At 35.0% G+C, this 17,791-nt stretch overlaps 2 pseudogenes across 1 annotated transcript; both read right to left on the reverse strand.

Annotated features, from left to right (window-relative positions):
* Positions 1–4,620: 4,620 nt before the first annotated feature.
* Positions 4,621–7,900, reverse strand: LOC143579387 (pyruvate decarboxylase 2-like; annotated as a pseudogene).
* Positions 7,901–8,899: 999 nt separating this feature from the next.
* LOC143579388 (potassium transporter 1-like) lies at positions 8,900–15,323 on the reverse strand (annotated as a pseudogene). Its single transcript, XR_013143452.1, has 9 exons — positions 15,320–15,323; positions 14,614–14,681; positions 14,271–14,514; positions 12,607–12,852; positions 11,536–11,586; positions 11,144–11,457; positions 10,610–10,724; positions 10,279–10,533; positions 8,900–9,983 (listed from the first exon to the last, which is right to left on the reverse strand). The product of XR_013143452.1 is annotated as a potassium transporter 1-like (transcript).
* Between the last annotated feature and the right edge of the window lie 2,468 nt (positions 15,324–17,791).

Consider the following 17,791-nt stretch of genomic DNA (forward strand, 5'->3'; position numbering starts at 1 on the left):
AATGGTCATATGTTTGCATGTTACAAAATTTCAAGATTTCAAAACATAAAAGGTTTAAATGTTTGAAATAAATAATTAAATACAACAATGTTTGCAAAAGAACATAGAAATGGAACAATAAAAAGGTATAGAAAAATTGCAAAGCATATATACAACTCAAGTTTATTTAACTAACATAGTTTAAGGAATACAAAAACTAAATAAAGTCCCTCAATATATGCTTTCTCAATAAATGATCTCATCAACTACCTCTCTACCAGCTTGTCTAGGAACGAAACAAAAAAGAAAACTTGTTTTATTTGCAGTATGTTGGTGCTAATGGCAAGCTTGTAACAACAAAGTTCTCTCCAACAAAAAAACATGCATGTTTTCACTTTATTTATTTGAAAAATCAAATCGCTTGGGATTCTGCAGGTTAAAAGTAGATCCAATCTTATGTTTGCCTAGACTGGCAAGTTTGTGTAATTGAACTTTACTTGTGTTCCTTAAAATTGTTTTATTTGGGGTTGTATTTTTGGGTTTCTAGAATCATGTGCTAGGGGCAAATATTCTTACGTTTGTGAAATAAAATTTCGTCTGTTATTTAAGAAAACGAAAACTAAACAAAGCACCCTCAAATATATGTGTTTGGATAAAATACAAATGAATCTTAACGTGAAAATGTACACATAATTACCGTTGTTTAAAACTTTATAGTAACAATAATTGCTCTGGCTATTTATACGTTTACAATGTTAATTTCATATGTAGCGTATCTCATCCCAAATATATTAAGTAAAACAATTATTTTAAATAAAAAAAATGTGAATTTAGCAATTAGCAAATGACAAAAATTGACCCTACAACCACCATATCCTAAAGTCATAAAATTATAATAGGAGGGTCAGCATGAGTCCATGACTCAATTTAATAAAAGTAGGAGCTGTTCAACCTTCCCCCAACTTTCATGCATGTTTCAGGGAGAAATGGGAAACAAACAAAAACAAGATTTGGATTGTGCTCGATTGACCAACCCATGGGCCATGTCCAACCCGAAAATAGGTTTTTTCTTTATAGAGTTTAAATTTAATATTTAATCAACTATTAAAAGAAAGGCTTTATATTTTGATATTTTACATAATAAATGCTTTTATAACACGGATTTATTCTCAACTTCATATTTCGGTCACTATTGCAAAACACCAATGGGTGATGGTCTATTAGTAAACACAAAACCTTTAAACACATGAGTTTAAGAGGAGGAGGCCTTGAGTTCAAGTCTCACAAACCGCAAGGATTAAAAGAAATCCGTCATTAAAAAATGTACATGTGCAAAATATCATTTTATCTTTCGATAAGTTGCACTCACCTTAATTTGAACTTAAAATTTTGTTCTTATTGTACCGTACTTATAAATAGTGTGTAGCAAATCACATTGAGCCATTCCCGGTGATAGCATGCTCATTAACTTTATCTTTTTGGTTGTGCATTATGTATCATGTTATCCTCACAAGAAAAAGGGTAACTTGGAAAGAAAGTATATATGCATTTGGGGAAAGTGAATACGGTGCTGTCACGCGCCTAAGCTTACACGCAAAACCTTTCAAACTACGTCGTTTTGATTAAAAAAATCTAAAAAAGAAAAACTAAATCTCATGATTTGCTTCCACTATTTCCTTCCCATGTTACGTTCTTTTCCAAAAACTAGTTTTATGGTTTTTCTTTAACATCTGTTCTTTTGTGTTTGATAAGCATGACCTTTTAAAGTGCTTTATATACTCAATTCCAGATGTCCTTCTAGAGTTTTAAAAACGCCCAGATTCATGCTCTCGGTAATATCACAATCTGACTGTTGATATGAATTCAAAAATAAAACAAGCAAAAAGTAAAAGGTGACATTGATTATGTGGATCCTTAATAAATGAAAAGTATTTGTCCGAAAGAAATTGGAATAAACGAATTTAAAAAATAGTTTTAGCTGAAGTCGGAAAAGAATTTGAAAAAAATAAAATAAATGAAGAACATGATAGGGGAGGAAATAATGGAAGCATATCATGAGAATTAGTTTTCATTTTTTAGGGTTTATATCAAAACGACGTAATTTTGAAGGGTTTTGCGTGTAAGCTTAGACGCGTGTAAACACCGTATTCACTTTAAACCCTAAAAAATGAAAACTAATTCTCGCTTCCATTATTTTCTCCCCTATCATGTTCATTTTTTTTTTTTCAAATTCTTATCTGACTTCAGCTAAAACTATTTTTCAAATTTGTTTATTCCAATTTCTTTCGGACGAATACTTTTCATTTATTAAGGATCCACATAATGAATTTCACCTTTTACTTTTTGCTTGTTTTATTTTTGAATTCATATCAACAGTCAGATTGTGATATTACCGAGAGGATGAATCTGGGCGTTTTTAAAACTCTAGAAGGACATCTAGAATTGAGTATATAAAACACTTTAAAAGGTCATGCATATTCAAACACAAAAGAACAGATGTTAAAGAAAAACCATAACAAGTTTTTGGAAAAGAACATAACATGGGAAGGAAATAGTGGAAGCAAATCATGAGATTTAGTTTTCCTTGTTTAGATTTTTTTTTAATCAAAACGACGTAGTTTTGAAGGGTTTTACGTGTAAGCTTAGGCGCGTGACAGCACCGTATTCACTTTCCTCATACTAGTAAACCTGTAGACGTCAAAACTTATAAACATTATATATGCCGGGAACATGTAATTGATAACCTCAGAAAGTTATATACTCGTAAAGTTATAAACCCGTGAAAACTTATAAAGCGTCAAATGCATATACCAATATTTTTCAATCATTTCTTCAAACCTTTTATATATCTTATAAGCTTGTAAACCTTTAACTTACAAATTTTAAGCATGTATATGAACACGTAGTCTTGTATACCACAAATGTGTAAGTATATATACAATCCCGTAAACATGTAACCTGTAAGCTTTTAACTTCGCAAACTTAAACACTCGTAAACTTGCAAAACTTATAAAAGGTCTTATGCATAACAACTTTCAATCAACATATCCTATAGAAGTTTTTGAAATACTAAACATTTATTCATAAAGCAACGTAATATCACTACTAAAGGAAATCATATTCGTGTTCACAACCCAAAATTCATAGCTTAGCGTAGTGCGATATCATTCAGCACAAATAAACAAATCATTTTTCTGTTTAATTATTTTTTCAAGAACTCTTTGTATAATAACAAAAAGGTTATTGCTTCATCAAATAGTGCCCCAAATTTGTTGAAAACTACGATGACAAATGTAGTTATATGCTTGATGTTTTATTCTTAGGATGTCAAATTAATCCGCAGGTTTGATGCACTTATACATTTTTTTTTTCAAACGGCAACTTTTGTTGAAACTGTAAACAAGCAAGACATATAAGCTGATTTTGCCACATATAACATCAAGAATGTCAATTCGATAAATTATTAGTGCGTGGATTAAATGTTGAAACTTTCTCTCTTTAATAGAATAAAATACTCGACACATTAAACGCATAGATGTTCAAATGTTTAATCCGGTTCCATGTATGTTATCACAATATGTTGTTACGTTTGACCTCTACTCCACCCATTTTAGATCAAGTTCACTTAACCAACCTTGGTTTGAGTTTTAATAACCAACTTATTTCGCCAGAACAAATAAGTGATAACCTAGTTTATAAGATGATTAGATGTTATATAAGTTCCTTTCTTAAGTGTCTTGTTAGTAGTTTCCATGTCAAATAGAAAGCGAAAGTAAGAACCAAAAATACTTGAGAAGGACTCCAATATTTTTCTTTGTTTTGAACCCCCAAAATGGTTAAGTTGTCGTTGATCCTCCATAGATACCCGTTTGACACCCTTGGTTGCACATGGGCCAACTATTCGTCTCGCTTATTGATGCGAGTCGATCACTTGCTGCAATGGACTCATCACGGGAGACCCAAGATCATTGGAACACATTTTCATTTCACGAATTTTCTTAATTGATGAGGTATTCCCAGATAAGGTGCGGGATTCACGAGTAAACCAAACGGTTGAACACAATTTGAGTAGATGTAAGAGCATTCACATCCTATCATTATTTTTTGTGATTGAGGTTTTTATAATATAGGGAGTGATTAGGGTGTTATGAATGAAAGTAAGTAATGATTTTTCTATATACATGAAAAGTTATAGTTATATTCTATTTTTCAAATGGTTGAGAGTGGAGTAAAGATAAAAGGTGATGATAAAGTTATAAAAAGATATTATTTAATTAAAAAAAAGAAATAAAATGCAATGTTTTTTTAATAAAATTTTAGGTTTCCTGATAGCGGGGGATGTGAATCCTCTAAATCTTTAAAACTTTAACAAGCTTCGTTCATGTGTTATGAAATTAAGTATGATAGGAGTTATGAGCCATAAGGATGAACAAATGGGACGAAACATGGCGTTAAGATTTGCTATTAGATCCTTCATTATTATTTATGTTAAAAATGACTGAACTCTGTTAAGAACCTTAATAATTATCACAATGATGATTGTTGACATTTGTGCTCCAATTTCCAAAAACCAAAAGAAAATTTACTGAGAGTTTAGATCTAAACCAATTCATGAAATGAAAATGAAATCCAAATTATTAATTACTGAGGGTTAGGTGAGCAGACTCTTGAACCCCATTCTAGAAGCTCTTTGCTAGTATCATCCTTGTGAACAAACACTTCTATGAAACACAAATGATCCTCTTTCTCCCCTGTTGCTGTTGCTATTGCTTCAATCAACTCCTCTTCACATTTCACCTGTTCATTTTCATCTATTAGTTCTTAACTGTTTCAAATGTATGGTTGATCTTTTTTACAGATGTAAACGAGCCAAAAGCTTGAATCGAGTCGAGCTTTCCCAACTTCAAAATAAGCTCATGAGCTTCACTTATTGAGCTTAGACGGGCTCACGAACCTAAATGAGCTGTTTATATATATATATGTGTGTATGTATAAAAAAGTAGTATGTTAAAATAATTAATAATAAACAAGCCAAACTCAAGCTCGAGCTTATTTTTTTGTATTACCTTTGCTGTCCAAAGCTTGCCGTCTTTGTTATTGAAGGCTTCCACGACCCCGTATAGTTCCAGTTCTTGATCACATTATAAGGCCTGTCATGGATCTCAACTTCTATGGTGTACCCCCCGTTGTTTATCAGGAATATTATGCTCTTTTGCTCTTGGCGTATCATTGTTGTCACATCTTGTGCTGTTACCTGCAAGTGCACACATCTCAAACTAATAATCAAAAGTACCCTACCACATTTCTAATTGTATGATATTTGTTTACCTGAAAACTGCCATCACCAATGCAAGCAATGACCCGTTTGTCGGGTATAGACTGTGCGAAGCCAAGAAGCGCACCAACCGACCACCCGATCGACCCATACTGCATTTGGAATTCGTACCTGGAAGAATAACACACACTTTTCTCCTTCTTTATATGCATGGATTACACTAAATTATGTTAAAACGTTTTTAAAATATAATATTCGATTAGTCGTCGTACCCACATCCTTCCGGTAGCTTCAACTTCTGGCAGTTAAACCACGAGTCTCCCGTTTCGGCAAGAACCGCAGTGTCACTGGTCATGATTTTCTGTATATGCTGGAACAAAATATTAACCCGCAACGGCTCTTCAGGCTCGGGTGGAGTTGGTTCACCATCGGGTACAAAGATCCGCTCGTAGTTCTCGTATGCAGTAGTGTTTTTAGTTATTACTTTTGCAAGTGCTTCTAGAAAATCCTTCATTAAAACGCACCCGAAAGCGGGCCCGTTAGCGATAACAACCCAATCGGGCTGCACAATAATGGCTTTTTCCTTCTTGAGCAACAATGAGTACCCGACAGAACTGTAGTCGTTGAATATGGGGCCCGCAAATAGATACGCGTCGGCTGACTCGACAATTTCAGAACAAAACGAAGTCCCGACCGCGCCCCAGTAGGTCCCGATAAAGTGCTCATGAGTCTCAGGAACCATTCCTTTACCCTCGGGCATTACTGACAATGCATAACCACTCGCGTCTGCGAATTCTACAAACGCTTCGGTTGCCTTTGCTACACGGAGTTTTGGGCCGCCAACTACTACGGGCTTAACGGCCTTGTCTAAGAAGGCGGCTGCTGCCTCCACTGCGGCTTCTAACTCAGAGGGATTACTTACACTGCAAGAAACAATAATAATTATGAGTGCATGTACGTAAAATTAGCTAAGTTTATAATACAAGTGTTGATTACCGATTAACGAGTTTAAACGGGATCGGGTCCCTGCTAAAAGTAGGATGAGGAATCCCAGGCAAATTGCAACTCACGCTGATGTAAACGGGTTTGCTTTCTTTAAGCGCAGTTGACTTAGTTCTCGTATGCAGTAGTGTGCGTCTTCCAAATGACTAACAACAGCCTGCGCCATATACACAATATTCTCACGGATCAAGTTTGACTTAGTTGCTAATTAGGGGTGTAAATGAGTTAAGCCGAGTCCGCACTTGAGTAGATCAAGCTGAGATTGTTTCAAGCGCTCATTCTAAAGCTTAAGCTCAAACTCTTTAGTAGTTTTTCAAGTCCGACCTCGACCCATTATTTATTTTTTTAATTATTGTAATATTTTTATGTATGTTAGATTTTTTATTGCTTTAAACACAATAATAATTATTAATATTACATAATATATACTTAATATACTATATAAAATAATATAAATAAAAAGCTTGCGAGCCAGCTTGAGCTCGATAGGTAATCCTCGGGATCAATTATTGAAACAAGCTCATTTTTAAGCTCTAGCTTAATGGAATAGGTACCAGGTATCGAACACGAACACGAAACAGACTACAAACCCAGACACGTTTGTTATTATTGAGAAACTTCACAAAACTCAATTGTTCAGATTGCAATCTCCTAAACCCCAAAGCACGGGCATTTATAATCTAACCTATCACGTTTAGACTACAACTAGGATTGCTAAATAATAGGACCTGATAATTATACTAACAATTAAATCTGAGCACATTTAATTGTTTATGGTTATCCACTCCTTAAATCATGTTACTTTGCCTTGCAAGCCAAGTAACGTTCTTTAAACGAAATTCCCAACACAGCTTGGGTGCTAGCTCATGTTAAAGCTTGGGTTCGAGCTAGGTGTCTTCATCAGTTCAGTTCAGATAACGATTTATTTGGATTGTTCATATCGGTTTATTCGCTTGGAGTTCTTGTGTCACTAAGATAATCGAACCGATTTTAATTTAAACGCGTCTAACCGAACGACTAGCTTGTTTACAGATTACAACATTCCAATACAAATAGGTTAATTTGATTATATTTTATCTTGTAAAATAAATAAAAGAAATGCCTTAAATGGGCCAAAAGTCACCTTAAAAAATAATTTTAACGATTAAAAATGATGTCCATTTGGGCTGGACCCGTTTAAATAATAACCCAACCCGCTCGACCCGAGTGTTTTACCTGGTAACAAGTAACGGTCTGAAAACACCTCAACTCCTGGCTAAAATCAGGTATCCCAATGGTATGATGAAGAATCCTATTAGTCCCGAAATCATTCGAATTCGGGCCACCAACGATACAAATAACCGGCAGGTTCTCACTATTTGCACCAGCTATAGCATTAAGCACACTCAACCCGCCAACTGTAAACGTAACAGCACATGCACCAACACCGCGGGTGCGGGCATAGCCATCCGCGGCATAGCCCGCGTTGAGCTCGTTACAACAGCCAACGTTCTTGAGGCGAGGCTCGGCAATGAGGTGGTCAAGGAGGGTGAGGTTGAAGTCCCCAGGGACGGTGAATATGTCGGTAACACCGATTTCCACCAGGCGGCGAGCGAGGTGGCGGCCCATGGTGGCCTCCGTGTGGCCGAGGTCTGTTGCTTCCATTTTTTGCTTTGGGTCTAGTGCTTCAGAGACAAGAGTGGTGGATGGTGGGTGATATAATGGTGGTGAGTTTGAGTGAGATTCGAATTTGTAGGGTGAGTGTAAGGTTGTAGTTTCTTGTGGAGGAAGGCTTTTCTTTGCATGTAATTTAGAGCAATTTAATGCGAATTAATTGTTTGCACTAAAGTTATTTCTATATATACATACAAAATGCACACGTGCCATGTTTTTATTTTTAATTTTAATTTCACCCACCTATATATAATAAACGAGTATTCCTGTTTTATATCGTATTTTTGTGTTGTCTTATAAATTCACACTCTTACCGCTATAATTTCTAAAATGGCTAACAGAATTGGTAACTTGTATGATTTAGTCAATTTGTATGAAATTTACATATATGATGAAGACAGCTTATGAAACAATGCAATATGGGCTTGTAGGGTGACGTCCCTGCCACCTCAAACTTATTTTAACACCAAATCTTTGCCAAACGGCCTAAACCATAACACCAATATCATCTAAAGGTGTTGGTCCCCATTTCTGCCATTCTCCTGGCGCTCCCTCACCCTTTGGGTGGGTAGGGTCTACTTCTTTCCGTCAATCACATGCAAATACGTATTTATTTTTATTTTTTTATTTGTATATTAGTTAAATAAATTACAATACACTTGTTAAAGAATGAGTTAGTTAGACCACCACCTATTTGACAATAAAGTGACTAACACATTTTTAATTAGCTCACAACATATAATCTAACTATTATAAATAGAAATATACTTCAACATAAAAAAAAAGTTGATGAATAGTAAACCACCTTATTTAAGTTCAAATCAGTGAACCTAACCGTTAAACCAAGTTTCTCAAACCGCAAACCGTTTATGAACACTGAAAATAATATTAAATAATAAAAATATTTGACAGTTTTAAGATCTTTAGCCTCTAGCAAATACAGTTTAATGTCATGTACATATTATCTTTCGTCTATTTAACTTAGCATTTACACTAAACATGAACACCCACTCATGCTCAAAGTCTTTTAACATATACCTATAGTCGTATACGTACCAATCAAACATAATAAATCATACCGACTTCTAGCAACGACGTATGAGGCACGTTCAAAACGACATCCGTTCCCCTGCAATTCCTGCTCAAAAACGAGTACACGACGTCAATAGCAAACTTTGTTAAAATCGTAGACGATTTCTTGGCTTTCGTGTAAGAATGCCCGATTATATACGCCATCCCAGATTCCCGAGCTTTAAGTATTTGAACCGTTTCATCTTTAAGACCCGGATGCCTTTCAAAACACCCCGAAACCGACTCCTCGATCTCCTTTAACAAAACCGAACCATCTTTTCCTCATGATCAGGAAGCGTAAACACACGTTCCAAAACATTCTCGTTAACATTATCGATATTATTCTCGTTCTCGGTATCAAGATCGGTTTCCCCAAATTCATCCTTGACTTTTTGTTCGGTTTCGATAAAGTCAACGAGCGCCGAGACTAACCGGTTCTCAAAATTGTAATTCTCGTGCGGGACGTCTTTGTACCCGTACCGAACAATGCATCTAAACATGTAGTATTCTCGCGGGCCGACCCGACCTAATAACATCCGTTCCTCAGCCCGAACATGCGGGACTTGAACCGATTTAACACACACGAACACCAAAACTTGATGGAAAGCCGGTAAGTTGGTGACGAAGTGACCGAATATAGCCGGGATTCCCGTTGCTAGATTCGTGTAAACGAGCCCGATTCCCGGGACCCGAACCATTCCGAGGCTCGGGCCAAGTGAGAGGATTCGGGTCATTGAGACTTTGTTTTCCAAGTCGAACTCGTGTTTTTTCAACTTCCCGTAATTCCATACGAAGATAACCGACATGAACGTTAATGAGAGGAGAAGTGAGATCCAACCGCCTTTCGGGACTTTAAAGAAGGAGGACGACAGATAAACGAGTTCAATCGACCCAAAAAGTACAAGAAAAGCAGCAGCGGTTACAACTCGTTGCTTCCACACGACTATCATCACGAGTGTCATCAAACAAGTTGTTACAAACATCACTATTGTCACTGCCAGCCCTACACATCATTAAAATTAGAAAATATTACTTCTTTTGTTCCACATGAATGTGATTTTGACTTTTCAGGCCAAACTGGTTTGACCTGCTTGTAACCTTGAAGTACTATATAATTAGAAAGCATTATTCCTTAGTTCTGAATGAATTTAAGTTTTGACTTTTAGGGTCAAAGATACTAACTGTTAACTTGAATTACTAAACTTCCATGACCATGAATTTAAGCCAAAATCCATGCAAAGAACATAAAATTAAAGGTCCAAGTTTGACCTTAAAAGTCAAAGAGTAAAGATGAATACCGTATGCGTGTCCTATCATGTTGGTATCTCTTAATCCAATCGTCACAGCCAAACAAAAGCCCAGTAACATCCAATTCACCTCGGGTATATAAACCTGCCCGTATATCTTTCTTGAAGTATGAACGATTTTCACATGTGGAAAACAGTTTAACGCGCAGCATTGACTTATTATTGAAAAAGTGGCGGAAATTGCTGCTTGACTTCCTACTACCGCTGCAAAAGTCGCCACTATGAACACAGGCCAGAATACAGCTTCTGCAAAAAAAAAAAAAAGTCAACAGAAGACGAACCCGACAAAGTTATTAGCGTCACGGAGAGGTCAAATTCTTGCCTGGTATGGCTTTGTAAAAGCTTCTTTGAAGATCCTCGTGATGCCTCGATAGAAACGCGGCCTCGCCCAAATATGCAAGAATCAAGCATGGATACACGAGAAGTGTGAATGCTATCTGAAAAAGATATAAAATTCATATTCTTAAGCATTCCTTCGTGTCTAGGGCTGTAGACGAGCTGAAATGTTGTGCTCGAGCCCGGCTCGTTAAAAGCTTGAGCTAGCTCGTTCAATTTAAAAAAAAAGCATCTTTTCACATATTGATATATATTTTTAATAAACTACAAAATTTAAAAATGTTGCATATTAAAAGTTGGGTTATAATTTATATATAGCTAGCAAAACTCGGGCTTTAATTTAAATGAGCCAACGAGCCAAGCTTTACCTTTGCTGCCCGGCTCGTTTACAAACCAAACTGGCTCACCTCGGCTTATTTACAAACAAAACGAGCCGATTTCAAGTGAGCAGTGAGCTTTCTTAGCAGCCATATAATCGCATGTGCGGGTTTGTTTGGATTTGAGGTTCGGAACCGATTACCTTAACGGATAATGTTGAAAAATGGCCCAAATCAGCAAACATGGTCTCAACGCCTGTGATCGAGAGGACAACTCCTCCTAAAGATAACCAACCTTCATGACCGGTCCTTTTTAGTATTTTCACCATGTAAACAGGCGAAAGAGCGTGAAATACTCGCGGGTTCCATTTAATAATGTTATATATCCCAATACCCGCAATCGACAGCAGCCACGCTGTCACAATTGGAGCAAACAAGAAAGCAACTCGGTGGGTCCCGTGATGTTGAATTGAGAAAAGCCCGACTAATATAACACATGATATCGCCACAACATAATCTATGCAAGTAAAAGTAACCAAATTAGCACATTTGGCCAAAAAAAATGAGGATTTATGATCTAACTAAATTGACTTACTCTCGTGAAGGCCCGTAACCTTACTTCGAACTCCTGAAACAGCGGAAAGAACTGAAAGAAAAGATCTTGACATGTTTAGAAAGAATTTTAAGTTAATGAAATAAAACAAAATCTTGATCTAAGGTAGAGATTCATGGAAAGATGGGTGGGTCGGGTAACAGGTCAAACGGGCCTGGCCCGTTTGGTTGACTAAATATATTTTTTTGTCAACTTGGGTAGCGGGTCTTTTTACGTGAGGTTGAAACTTGCCTTTTCTAAGTGTGGTCAAATCGGGCCTGACCCCCGGTTGGTTGACCAAAAACATTTTTTTGTCATTTACAAGTAGTAAATGTGTTGATTTTGATTACAAAAACAAGATTACTACAAAGCTAATCTAATTATTTGGATTAAACACAACCCATTTGGCCTGTTTATAATAAAATACAACCCAAATTGACCCGCTTAACATTAAATGTGCGTAAAGCTTTTACAAGTGATAAATGTGTTAATCATGATTACAAAAACAAGATTACAACAATACTAATCTAATTCTTTGAATAAAAGACAACCCGTTTGACTTGTTTATAATAAAACTCAACCCAAATTGACCTGATCATCAGTAAAAAAGCCAAGTAATAGATGTGTTAATTACGATTACGAAAACAAGATAACTACAATAATAATCTAGTTTTTTTAAATATACACAACCCGTTTGACCCGTTTACAATAAACACAACCCAACTTGACCCGGTATCTGTAAACTGGTCAAAAAATTTTATAAGTAATAAATGTGTTATTTATGATTACAAATTTACAACATATGGATTGCCTTAACAGTAATCTGTTTTTTTTAAATAAAACAAAACCCGTTGACCCGTTTACAATAAAACACAACCCAAATTGATCCGGTTATCAATAAATGGGTCAAAATTTTTGCAAGTATAACATATACTAACTGTGATTACGAAAAATAATCTAACTTTTTGATTAAATCATAACCATTTTGACCCAATTATAACAAAAACCCACCCAAATTGACCCGTTATTAGTAAACGGGCCAAATCACCACCATTAATATTATAAGATAATTACCCGATATAGCAGGAGTGAAAACACCATCACCAATTGTCATGCAAGTTCCAAGAAGAACAAAAATCAACAATCCTTTTCTAAACTTGGTGTGTTTTTCAAAGAAAGATTTCAATGCAAAACTTTGCCATGTTTCTGCAGTCTTTTTGACACCGTATGCAGATAGTTTCTCATCAGTTTCTTGTTGATTTGGAAGCATGCTAAGTTTTGCGTGGCGGCATAATAAGGAGTACAATGCAAATGTGCCACCTTTAAAACACATTAAATGCCAAAGTTTATAAACGGTTTACCATATTTACAAAATCTGTAACTAACTAGGGGTGTGCAACCAAACGGAAATAACCGCAACCGATCCCAACCGATGATTTGGTTCTTTGTTTTTTTCAAAAACCGAAGTTACAGTTCGGTTTCGGCTTTGCATGTATCGAAAACGAAAAAATAGAACCGAACCTTAAAAGCCGAACCCAACTCAAAACCAACAGTTTGGTTTTATGTTTTTTTCAAAACCGAATTTATGGTTCGATTTCGATTTTGCATGTACCGGAAAAGAAAAACAAAAAAACAAAGTAACTAAATGCAAAAACGACAACGTACCTTACCGAAGCCGTAAAGACTAAAAAATCATATTTTGATACTTATGGATTATAATTTTTACTTTTAAATGTTAAGTAATTTATAAAAATGTAATAAATGGTGTGCCCAAAGCCCATATGTTTATTAATCAGTCAATCATTGATCGACAATAAAAATTAGGTACAAAGTTTTGGGCCCAATTTCATTATTTTGGTCATTTTTTTCGGCCCAGACACTTTGAGCCCAAATGGAAAAACCGATAAAACTAAAACCAAACAGTTTTCGGTTTGGTTAGGGCCCAAACGGTTTTTCGGTTCGGTTTGGGCCCAAAACAGATCCAAACAAGTGAACAACCCATCAACACGACAACACCCCAACAACTAAGTTCATGTTTGGGTATGCGTTTTGAAACTGATATCTGACAATCAATTTCCAATGTTTGAGAGACTTTTACTTGTATTTGCACATGTTTTGATCATTTTATGTATCAATTTGTTAAATAACCAAAAGTTTCCAAATGGTCAAACAGTTGTTTATCTGATTATTACAACCTCAAACACATCTACATACTGTCGCAATAAGGGTGTAAAACTAGCCAAGCCGAGCCTGAACTGGACTAGGCTCGACCTCGGCTCTTAAGTGGTTTTTCAAGCTCGAGCCCGCCTCGTTTGTTAATATCAATTAATTTTTATATATTAGTATAGTTTTTTATAAATACTTTTATATATAACATAATATACATTATTCAGTTATTTTTAGCATTCTCATAATTTTATGTATAATAATAGTTATGATATAAATATACCTTTAACATATTTAATAAAAAAATTTATAATTAATAGGCACATTTAGGCTCGTGGACCAGCTCAAGCTCGAGCTCGTTTATTAAACACACTTATTTTTAGACTCAAGCTTGTATATTAAAGAAGCTTATATGATTGATTCTAGCTTTTAGCAAGCCAATCTTGAGTAACTCATGAACAACTTGGCTCGTTTACACCTTTAGTCGCCTACAACCTATGATAGTCACTTTTAAAACGCACATCCAAACAACCAACAATAACTCGCATCTGAACATAACAAGAGGGGCATACCTTCGCCATTGTCATCGGCTGACATCACAATGAACACATATTTCAGAAGGGCTATTAGTGTAAAAGTCCAAAAGATGAAGGAAAGAACACCATAGATTTCTTCATCATCTTCATGAAGACTAAGCTTCCCAGAAAATGTGGTCTTGTAAACGTACAAAGGGGACGTACTTAGATCCCCGTAAACGACTCCAAGACTTTGATAAGACAGGCTCAAAACTGCTGAACATGATGCCTTGTTTAATTTCTGGTTTAATCATATAATACCCGAGATTATTACACAACTTGAAACTAAAAACTTGAAGAGTAGGTGTTGTTATGACAAAAGTTGATGAATTAGGGGTACAATTTCTAACACAGGTTTCGGTTCAGCTGACACGGCCTGTTTATCAGACGGGTCAGCCAGAACATGACCTGCTTAAAGATGGGTCAACCCAAACACGATCCATAACAAAACACGTAAAAAGGTTTTTGGGTAGGCTGACATGCCTCGTTCATTAAACGTCAAACACACATGACCCACTTAAAGACAGGCCAAGCCAAAACGCGACACGAAAAAAAAGGTTCTTTTAATAAGTGGGTTGACCTGTTAGCCCGTTTTAAAGGTTTTTTTTTAATAAAGAAAGGTTGGTATTCATTTAGAGAAGAAAAGTGTTAAATTTGAAGTTAAATTGTTGCTAAATCACTAGTTATTTTACTCTTTCATTCATGAACATAAAACGGGTCGACTTGAAACACTACTATAACATGACACAGTTTTATGTGGGTCCAGCACGACAAGACACGAACATAAACGGGCCAACCTGCCAACATAATACGACGGATGCCCCTATATTGATAATATCCATGAACCGAAGGAAGCAGACTTAATAACAGTCCAAGTATATCATCTTTTTTAGTTGGGGTCAACTAGACTCAAGATTGTTGAAACGTCAAACTTAGTGAAGACCCATTACATGAGTTCATACTCCAAATAAGCCAAATATGTAAAAAAGATCCAATCTTGAATGTTGATGACTAATATCAAGAAAGAAGTGCAAAACAACACTTACCCATGAAGGAAAGCATCAAAAAAGTGAAGATAAACATGACACAAATCACACACACTGAATTTGGTAGAAAGTAGGTTCAACTTTTGATGCAAAATACATGCTTTTGAAAGTCAGAATAATCATCATCTTTCCTTTTAAAAAAAAGTTGAAAAACAAAATTTCTTAAAAGGAAGATTTATGTAATACCCAAATCTTAATAAAAAAATTAACACTCAAAATTTACCTCATTTGGAGACCATTCTTGAATCTTGTTAACACATTCACAAGAAAACAATAGTCACATAAATATGGAAAATCATATTTTTTACATGAAAAATATAAGAAATGCCTTCTGGCTTCTGAACATTATGTAAAAGTCAATAATAACACACACCCATTTCAACATACATCTACACATATCACATGAAATCTTGAAAAGAATAATAAGAAAGAAGAAGAAGAAGAAACCTGGTGCTCTTGGGATTCAAAAGAGGGTTTGTGATGAAACATTGGTTATGAAAATGTGAGGAAGAAAGAAAAGAGGTTGAAACGAGTGAGTGTATGTATGTGTGTAGGTTAAAAAGGAATTAGTTAGAAGAGAAGAAAAGAAAAGAAAGTAGTCAGTCAACAATCATGTGTCAGTCACACCACACCCTCTGCTTTGCTTTCTGCTTTTTTCATTTTTAGAAATAATAATAATTTTTTAGTACTCGTTTTCTCCCCCACGGGCCCCCGATTTTCTTGGATGAACCAAATCTACATCAACTATGTTATGTCTTTTTTAAACCTGACGGAATCATCGTTAGCTAATGAGATCAGATAAGTACAGTTTAGATGGATGACTCCTGAGAAGGTTAAACACGTGGTAGAAACTTGATTTAAACATTATATATTTTTTTAAAAAGACTCAAACGTTTACCACTAGCGTGAACTAGATTTGGATTCATAGACGTTGGATACAAGTCAAATCAAGAACCGGGCCCCATCCTATTTCATAAGTAACATATTATATAACTATATGATTTATAGAAACTCGTGTATTGTATGGGTTGAATGACAGATTTATTAAAGTAAATATTAAATAGTTAGTATTTATGATTTAAATAAAGAAAAATAACTTATGATAATGGATATTTATGAACTAAGATGGAGAAGTTTGAAACAATTATTTGAGATGAATAAAGAGAAACGGAAAATAAATGAGAGCTCACATAATTATAATAACAAGTGAGAGTTTAATTTACTTATTTATTAAATATAGTTTTTATTTTGAAAATGGCACACAATCGTATTTTGAAAAATAGACTCTATTTGACATATTTGTCATTGAGCACCCTTAAGTTTTTCTCTCTAGTCACCGTTGTTGATTTGTAATTACTTTAAAAACGAAAAGGACAACGTATGAAAGTCTCTATAATGCTCAAATAAGTTAATTGGCAAAGTAATCTTTTCTACAAATGAAATGGTAATATCGTGTTAAGATAAATAAAGTAGTATCTTATGTTTTGAGGTTTTAATCCACTTATCAACCAAACGTCACACTCAAGCTAAACAACCAACATGAGAAAGCTAAAATTTTCTTTATCGATTCATAATTTTGAATCAAAATATAGGTTCGATGCCGTTACAATCCACAAACTTAGCTTGCTATAAGCCGTATTATAGAATCTATTTTAAGAATCTTTATATGCATATACTTAGCATTGATTGAAATGTACATTACGTATAGATATGATATTACCAAAAAGAAAATATAAATGCATAGTTGTTTTTGAGATGAGGTTAGATATAGTATAGAAGAAAAATGATGAATTCTTTTAATTTTTAACTTTTATGATTTAATTAGTATTTATTTAAATTATCCTTTTGATTTAATGTTTAGTTATCCTTATAATTATATTTTTTTTAGCTTTATGTTAATGTAATTATGGCGAATATAAAATATATTTTTGACGACCAACAAAAGATATTTTATACGTATGCAAAATACTGTTACAAGCAAGCTAGTTACTAGCAAGTAGCAACTGTACTAATGAATTCAATACCATACAGCATTATAGCCTTAAGGCATAAACCCAAGTACCTGCCCCCCCCCCCCCCCCCCCCCCCCTCGCGCCCAAATTACATGTTAAAATTATAATCTTTCAACCTCTCTCATGCTAGGCCTATACTTTTTGCCCTGTCACCCCCCAAAAACTTAGCATATTTGTCTCGTCAATTACATTTTTTAAAAATAATTGGTTTCCTTTTAAAAACCATGGAGTTCCTTGCCCTCCTCCATAAACACCAAATCATCGTCAAGTGCATCACGTGAAATGCCTTCGCTTTTCGTCTTACCAGATGTATAATCATTAAAGAAAGATAAGAGGCATATAAATACGCCATTAACATTTTTATTAAAATAACAATTAAACAGGAAAAATACATTACATGCTAAAGAAATACATGTGCATTTAGATCCCTATATATTGACAATTATGGAACTAATCATCA

This window comes from Bidens hawaiensis, unplaced genomic scaffold (genome assembly GCF_021521415.1).
Source record: "Bidens hawaiensis isolate Kalapana, Puna unplaced genomic scaffold, B.hawaiensis_p1.1 tig00029688_1, whole genome shotgun sequence".
NCBI lineage: Eukaryota > Viridiplantae > Streptophyta > Magnoliopsida > Asterales > Asteraceae > Bidens > Bidens hawaiensis.